The sequence below is a fragment of the Schistocerca piceifrons genome, unplaced genomic scaffold, assembly GCF_021461385.2.
Source record: "Schistocerca piceifrons isolate TAMUIC-IGC-003096 unplaced genomic scaffold, iqSchPice1.1 HiC_scaffold_296, whole genome shotgun sequence".
NCBI classification, from domain to species: Eukaryota; Metazoa; Arthropoda; class Insecta; order Orthoptera; family Acrididae; genus Schistocerca; species Schistocerca piceifrons.
In genome coordinates this window covers 12,501-20,000 of record NW_025728511.1, presented here as the reverse complement: position 1 = coordinate 20,000, position 7,500 = coordinate 12,501, and the positions used below count along the sequence as shown (strand labels likewise).

Genomic DNA, 7,500 nt, shown 5'->3' with positions numbered 1-7,500 from the left:
GACCTGCTGCGGATATGGGTACGAACCGGCGCGACACCTCCACGTGGCCCTCTCCCGGATTTTCAAGGTCCGAGGGGAAGATCGGGACACCGCCGCAACTGCGGTGCTCTTCGCGTTCCAAACCCTATCTCCCTGCTAGAGGATTCCAGGGAACTCGAACGCTCATGCAGAAAAGAAAACTCTTCCCGATCTCCCGACGGCGTCTCCGGGTCCTTTTGGGTTACCCCGACGAGCATCTCTAAAAGAGGGGCCCGACTTGTATCGGTTCCGCTGCCGGGTTCCGGAATAGGAACCGGATTCCCTTTCGCACCAACGGGGGCCCAGCACAAAGCGCATCATGCTATGACGGCCCCATCAACATCGGATTTCTCCTAGGGCTTAGGATCGACTGACTCGTGTGCAACGGCTGTTCACACGAAACCCTTCTCCGCGTCAGCCCTCCAGGGCCCTCGCTGGAGTATTTGCTACTACCACCAAGATCTGCACCGACGGCGGCTCCAGGCAGGCTCACGCCCAGACCCTTCTGCGCCACCGCCGCGACCCTCCTACTCGTCAGGGCTTCGCGGCCGGCCGCAAGGACCGGCCATGACTGCCAGACTGACGGCCGAGTATAGGCACGACGCTTCAGCGCCATCCATTTTCAGGGCTAGTTGCTTCGGCAGGTGAGTTGTTACACACTCCTTAGCGGATTCCGACTTCCATGGCCACCGTCCTGCTGTCTTAAGCAACCAACGCCTTTCATGGTTTCCCATGAGCGTCGATTCGGGCGCCTTAACTCGGCGTTTGGTTCATCCCACAGCGCCAGTTCTGCTTACCAAAAGTGGCCCACTTGGCACTCCCGATCCGAGTCGTTTGCTCGCGGCTTCAGCATATCAAGCAAGCCGGAGATCTCACCCATTTAAAGTTTGAGAATAGGTTGAGGTCGTTTCGGCCCCAAGGCCTCTAATCATTCGCTTTACCGGATGAGACTCGTACGAGCACCAGCTATCCTGAGGGAAACTTCGGAGGGAACCAGCTACTAGATGGTTCGATAGTCTTTCGCCCCTATACCCAGCTCCGACGATCGATTTGCACGTCAGAATCGCTACGGACCTCCATCAGGGTTTCCCTGACTTCGTCCTGGCCAGGCATAGTTCACCATCTTTCGGGTCCCAACGTGTACGCTCTAGGTGCGCCTCACCTCGCAATGAGGACGAGACGCCCCGGGAGTGCGGAGGCCGCCGCCCCGTGAAGGGCGGGGAAGCCCCATCCTCCCTCGGCCCGCGCAAGGCGAGACCTTCACTTTCATTACGCCTTTAGGTTTCGTACAGCCCAATGACTCGCGCACATGTTAGACTCCTTGGTCCGTGTTTCAAGACGGGTCGTGAAATTGTCCAAAGCTGAAGCGCCGCTGACGGGAGCGATTATTCCGCCCGAGAGCATCCCGAGCCAACAGCGGCGCGGGTCCGGGGCCGGGCCAGGTAGGTCCGTCATCCGGGAAGAACCGCGCGCGCTTGCCGGGAGCCCGAGCGCCCAAAGGGGCGAATCGACTCCTCCAGATATACCGCCGGGGCAGCCAGCCAGGACACCGGGGCTCTGCCCAACAGACGCGAACCGAGGCCCGCGGAAGGACAGGCTGCGCACCCGGGCCGTAGGCCGGCACCCAGCGGGTCGCGACGTCCCTACTAGGGGAGAAGTGCGGCCCACCGCACACCGGAACGGCCCCACCCCGCGGCGAGTGGAAAGGCAAACCGGACACGACCCCGCCGCGGATTGCTCCGCGCGGGCGGCCGGCCCCATCTGCCGAGGGCGGAGGCCAGTGGCCGGATGGGCGTGAATCTCACCCGTTCGACCTTTCGGACTTCTCACGTTTACCCCAGAACGGTTTCACGTACTTTTGAACTCTCTCTTCAAAGTTCTTTTCAACTTTCCCTCACGGTACTTGTTCGCTATCGGTCTCGTGGTCATATTTAGTCTCAGATGGAGTTTACCACCCACTTGGAGCTGCACTCTCAAGCAACCCGACTCGAAGGAGAGGTCCCGCCGACGCTCGCACCGGCCGCTACGGGCCTGGCACCCTCTACGGGCCGTGGCCTCATTCAAGTTGGACTTGGGCTCGGGCGCGAGGCGTCGGGGTAGTGGACCCTCCCAAACACCACATGCCACGACAGGCGGCAGCCTGCCGGGGTTCGGTGCTGGACTCTTCCCTGTTCGCTCGCCGCTACTGGGGGAATCCTTGTTAGTTTCTTTTCCTCCGCTTAGTAATATGCTTAAATTCAGCGGGGTAGTCTCGCCTGCTCTGAGGTCGTTGTACGAGGTGTCGCACGCCACACCGCCAGCCGGCTGTGCACGCTACCGAGAAAGTACCGGTATGCGAACCGCCAGGCGACGGGCGCGCATCGCACGTTTGAGGAGACGCGGCCGGGCCCCACAGGCGTGGCCGCGACACTCCCAGGTCTGCGAAGCGGGGCAAACGCCGCGCGCTTCAGTATACGTAGCCGACCCTCAGCCAGACGTGGCCCGGGAACGGAATCCATGGACCGCAATGTGCGTTCGAAACGTCGATGTTCATGTGTCCTGCAGTTCACATGTCGACGCGCAATTTGCTGCGTTCTTCATCGACCCACGAGCCGAGTGATCCACCGTCCTGGGTGATCTTTTCTCAAGTTTCCGCCGTCTCTTTCGAGACGGTCGCATAGGCGGGAGTGAGGCGTGTGGCGGCCCCTGTTCCAGCGTTTCTGTGTCCAACGGCCTCACGGCCGACGGGCGTCGTACGGCTCCACACCGGAGCGGACAGGCACTCGGGCGAAAGTCATTCAAAACCGGCGCCAGGCGCCAGGTGCCGCAGGCCAGCCGCTCCAGCGCTTCAGCGCTCGTACCACACAACATTGCCGCTAGTTTTGAGAGGCACGCGTGGTTCCGCACGCGGCGCACGGCTACTGCGAGCCGTACAGGTAGCGTGTTGCGCGTCACGACACGCACATCGAAAGACATGCAGTCTAGTCGGTAATGATCCTTCCGCAGGTTCACCTACGGAAACCTTGTTACGACTTTTACTTCCTCTAAATGATCAAGTTTGGTCATCTTTCCGGTAGCATCGGCAACGACAGAGTCAATGCCGCGTACCAGTCCGAAGGACCTCACTAAATCATTCAATCGGTAGTAGCGACGGGCGGTGTGTACAAAGGGCAGGGACGTAATCAACGCGAGCTTATGACTCGCGCTTACTGGGAATTCCTCGTTCATGGGGAACAATTGCAAGCCCACATCCCTAGCACGAAGGAGGTTCAGCGGGTTACCCCGACCTTTCGGCCTAGGGAAGACACGCTGATTCCTTCAGTGTAGCGGCGCGTGCGGCCCAGAACATCTAAGGGCATCACAGACCTGTTATTGCTCAATCTCGTGCGGCTAGAAGCCGCCTGTCCCTCTAAGAAGAAAAGTAATCGCTGACAGCACGAAGGATGTCACGCGACTAGTTAGCAGGCTAGAGTCTCGTTCGTTATCGGAATTAACCAGACAAATCGCTCCACCAACTAAGAACGGCCATGCACCACCACCCACCGAATCAAGAAAGAGCTATCAATCTGTCAATCCTTCCGGTGTCCGGGCCTGGTGAGGTTTCCCGTGTTGAGTCAAATTAAGCCGCAGGCTCCACTCCTGGTGGTGCCCTTCCGTCAATTCCTTTAAGTTTCAGCTTTGCAACCATACTTCCCCCGGAACCCAAAAGCTTTGGTTTCCCGGAGGCTGCCCGCCGAGTCATCGGAGGAACTGCGGCGGATCGCTGGCTGGCATCGTTTATGGTTAGAACTAGGGCGGTATCTGATCGCCTTCGAACCTCTAACTTTCGTTCTTGATTAATGAAAACATACTTGGCAAATTGCTTTCGCTTCTGTTCGTCTTGCGGACGATCCAAGAATTTCACCTCTAACGTCGCAATACGAATGCCCCCGCCCTGTCCCTATTAATCATTACCTCGGGTTCCGAAAACCAACAAAATAGAACCGAGTGTCCTATTCCATTATTCCATGCACACAGTATTCAGGCGGGCTTGCCTGCTTTAAGCACTCTAATTTGTTCAAAGTAAACGTGCCGGCCCCACCGAGACACTCAATAAAGAGCACCCTGGTAGGATTTCAACGGGGTCCCGCCTCGGGACGCACGAGCACGCACGGGGCGGTCGCACGCCTTCGGCTCGCCCCACCGGCAGGACGTCCCACGATACATGCCAGTTAAACACCGACGGGCGGTGAACCAACAGCGTGGGACACAAATCCAACTACGAGCTTTTTAACCGCAACAACTTTAATATACGCTATTGGAGCTGGAATTACCGCGGCTGCTGGCACCAGACTTGCCCTCCAATAGATACTCGTTAAAGGATTTAAAGTGTACTCATTCCGATTACGGGGCCTCGGATGAGTCCCGTATCGTTATTTTTCGTCACTACCTCCCCGTGCCGGGAGTGGGTAATTTGCGCGCCTGCTGCCTTCCTTGGATGTGGTAGCCGTTTCTCAGGCTCCCTCTCCGGAATCGGAACCCTGATTCCCCGTTACCCGTTACAACCATGGTAGGCGCAGAACCTACCATCGACAGTTGATAAGGCAGACATTTGAAAGATGCGTCGCCGGTACGAGGACCGTGCGATCAGCCCAAAGTTATTCAGAGTCACCAAGGCAAACGGACCGGACGAGCCGACCGATTGGTTTTGATCTAATAAAAGCGTCCCTTCCATCTCTGGTCGGGACTCTGTTTGCATGTATTAGCTCTAGAATTACCACAGTTATCCAAGTAACGTGGGTACGATCTAAGGAACCATAACTGATTTAATGAGCCATTCGCGGTTTCACCTTAATGCGGCTTGTACTGAGACATGCATGGCTTAATCTTTGAGGACAAGCATATGACTACTGGCAGGATCAACCAGGGAGCTGCGTCCAACTAGAGCTGAGCAGCCGGCCGCCCGGAGTGTGTCCCGGGGGCCCGCGCGAACACGCAAGCGTCCGCTCAATCATTCTGCAAACAGGAGGAGGCTGAGCTCCCCTGCACAATACACCTCGAAACCCTCTCAGGTCCCGGCGGCGCGCAGCGCCGTCCCAAGTACTTGGTCGGGTTCGAGAGAGGCGCAATCGCCCGGAGTTAGGCGAGTAGACGCTTTCGGTGCGACCACCCGTGCTCCCAACTGAGCTTGCCGCTGCCGACAGAGGCCCGGGAGCGTGCTGTCGTGGCATTGCCGGCGGGAGACAACACGCGCCACCTACGGTGACCGGCAGCTCCAACGCCAGCGCCACAGAAGGACAAAAGCCCCACTTGGGTGCCGAAGCGAACTCTCCCAGCACAGCGCACACGCCAACACATCCGCACAGCTGCGATACAAACCACCAGCGAGAACCGCTGGGGCGACCAGAGCAGCAGACGGCGTCGCGGCGCCGAGCGCCGGGCGGCGGCGCATCCTCAACGCACACAGTCCTCAATCGACCAGCACACTGCAGATGTCCACCGCCGCTTCGCACCGGGCCCGCGAGGACCTACTTTGGCCGCACGGCGCCCGCGCGCAGGTGTGCGCCGGCGCGCAGCTGCGACGCCTGCCGCCGTCCGTCGGCACGGCGCGCCTGCCACTGGCCGCCCCCACCAGCCGGCTGTAGCGCGTGCGCCCACGCACCGCGCGGCCAGCACGCCGGGAGGCGCCCCCTCACCGGCCGGGGACGGTCCCACCCAGCCACCGCCGCGTATCGCTTCACACCCAGATGCCGTTCAGTTTCGTCGGCATGGTGGGTATCGCTGGAACAACCGGTTAGTACCTCAACCTATCGTCGCCATCACCGATTCACCCCTAGCGAGAACAACCGCACCACAACGGGTTACCATTTCTTCATTTGCGTAACTTCACCAGAAAACGTAGGCGTCCATCGCCATTTGCAACTTCAACCATTATTGCATGCCTGTGTCAGGTGTCACGCCACACTACGTCTGCCCACATACACGCAACAAAATGTGCACGCCTAGACAATACGTGGAAGGTGGCCCCCGTACGTATGCGATGTCCATTGCTCGAACGACTGTCAACCGGCTTCTGTAGCATGTCGCAGATATGGAACGCGCTGCACCATGCCATCACGGTGTGTGAGGAGAGACGACTAGGTCGAATACATCAACAGACAGCTCATGCTGATCGCCATCCACGGCGTCCGTTCCTCCCACACGTCTCTATGGCGTACCACACTGCAATCCAGCTCTCATAGGGAGACGACACGTAGCTGCGTTGCACAATATTTGCACTGTATGGTCCGCCGTTTTTTGGGCGCAGTCGTTGTACGGTCACACATGTGCCACGATGTATCATTCAGTACAGTAAGGACGAATGTGCAGTACAGATTGTGGTTCACGCGTACGACATCAGCGGACAGTTGACACAGGCCGCACCACAACGTAGCCTGCGTACGTCGCATGCGAAGGGCATTGAACATGCAAACTTGTCACCAACCACCTTGCGAAGGCAGGGGCAAGGTGGGGACGTGGGGAGAGGTGGGGGGGGGGGGGGGGGGCGGCATGTACGCCCTGCTGCCATCCCACATTACAGTGTACAGCAGGAGCATGTGGAAAGTCAGCAAGACTTGCAAGGTGTTTAACATGAAGCGATACACAGGGGAGCGGGCAGTGCGAGTAGCGAACTATATTGCGAGGGTTGCGGGTGGGCAACACTACACTAATTGAACGAGTCGTATAACAATTACAGAGCAGGTTTAGGCGACAACGTGGGTTACGTTAGGGGGACAACGTGGGTTACGTTAGGGGACAACGTGGGTTACGTTAGGGGACAACGTGGGTTACGTTAGGGGACAACGTGGGTTACGTTAGGGGACAACGTGGGTTACGTTAGGGGACAACGTGGGTTACGTTAGGGGACAACGTGGGTTAGGTTAAGGCACAACATGGGTTAGGTTAAGGCACAACATGGGTTAGGTTAAGGCACAACATGGGTTAGGTTAAGGCACAACATGGGTTAGGTTAAGGCACAACATGGGTTAGGTTACGGCACAACATGGGTTAGGTTAAGGCACAACATGGGTTAGGTTAGGGGACAACATGGGTTAGGTTAGGGGACAACATGGGTTAGGTTAAGGCACAACATGGGTTAGGTTAAGGCACAACATGGGTTAGGTTAGGGAGACAACATGGGTTAGGTTAGGCACAACATGGGTTAGGTTAGGGGACAACATGGGTTAGGTTAGGGGACAACATGGGTTAGGTTAGGGGACAACATGGGTTAGGTTAGGGGACAACATGGGTTAGGTTAGGGGACAACATGGGTTAGGTTAGGGGACAACATGGGTTAGGTTAGGGGACAACATGGGTTAGGTTAGGGGACAACATGGGTTAGGTTAAGCACAACATGGGTTAGGTTAGGGACAACATGGGTTAGGTTAGGGACAACATGGGTTAGGTTAGGGGACAACATGGGTTAGGTTAGGGGGACAACATGGGTTAGGTTAGGGGACAACATGGGTTAGGTTAAGGCACAAC

The 7,500-nt window shown here is 57.6% G+C and overlaps 2 non-coding genes and 1 pseudogene across 2 annotated transcripts; all 3 read right to left on the bottom strand.

Annotated features, from left to right (window-relative positions):
* LOC124744517 overlaps positions 1-2,287 on the bottom strand; it is a 5,918-nt pseudogene extending 3,631 nt beyond the window's left edge.
* Positions 2,288-2,478: 191 nt separating this feature from the next.
* Positions 2,479-2,633, bottom strand: LOC124744518. Its single transcript, XR_007010801.1, has one exon. It is a non-coding gene; the product is annotated as a 5.8S ribosomal RNA (ribosomal RNA).
* Positions 2,634-2,986: 353 nt separating this feature from the next.
* Positions 2,987-4,906, bottom strand: LOC124744513. Its single transcript, XR_007010800.1, has one exon. It is a non-coding gene; the product is annotated as a small subunit ribosomal RNA (ribosomal RNA).
* Between the last annotated feature and the right edge of the window lie 2,594 nt (positions 4,907-7,500).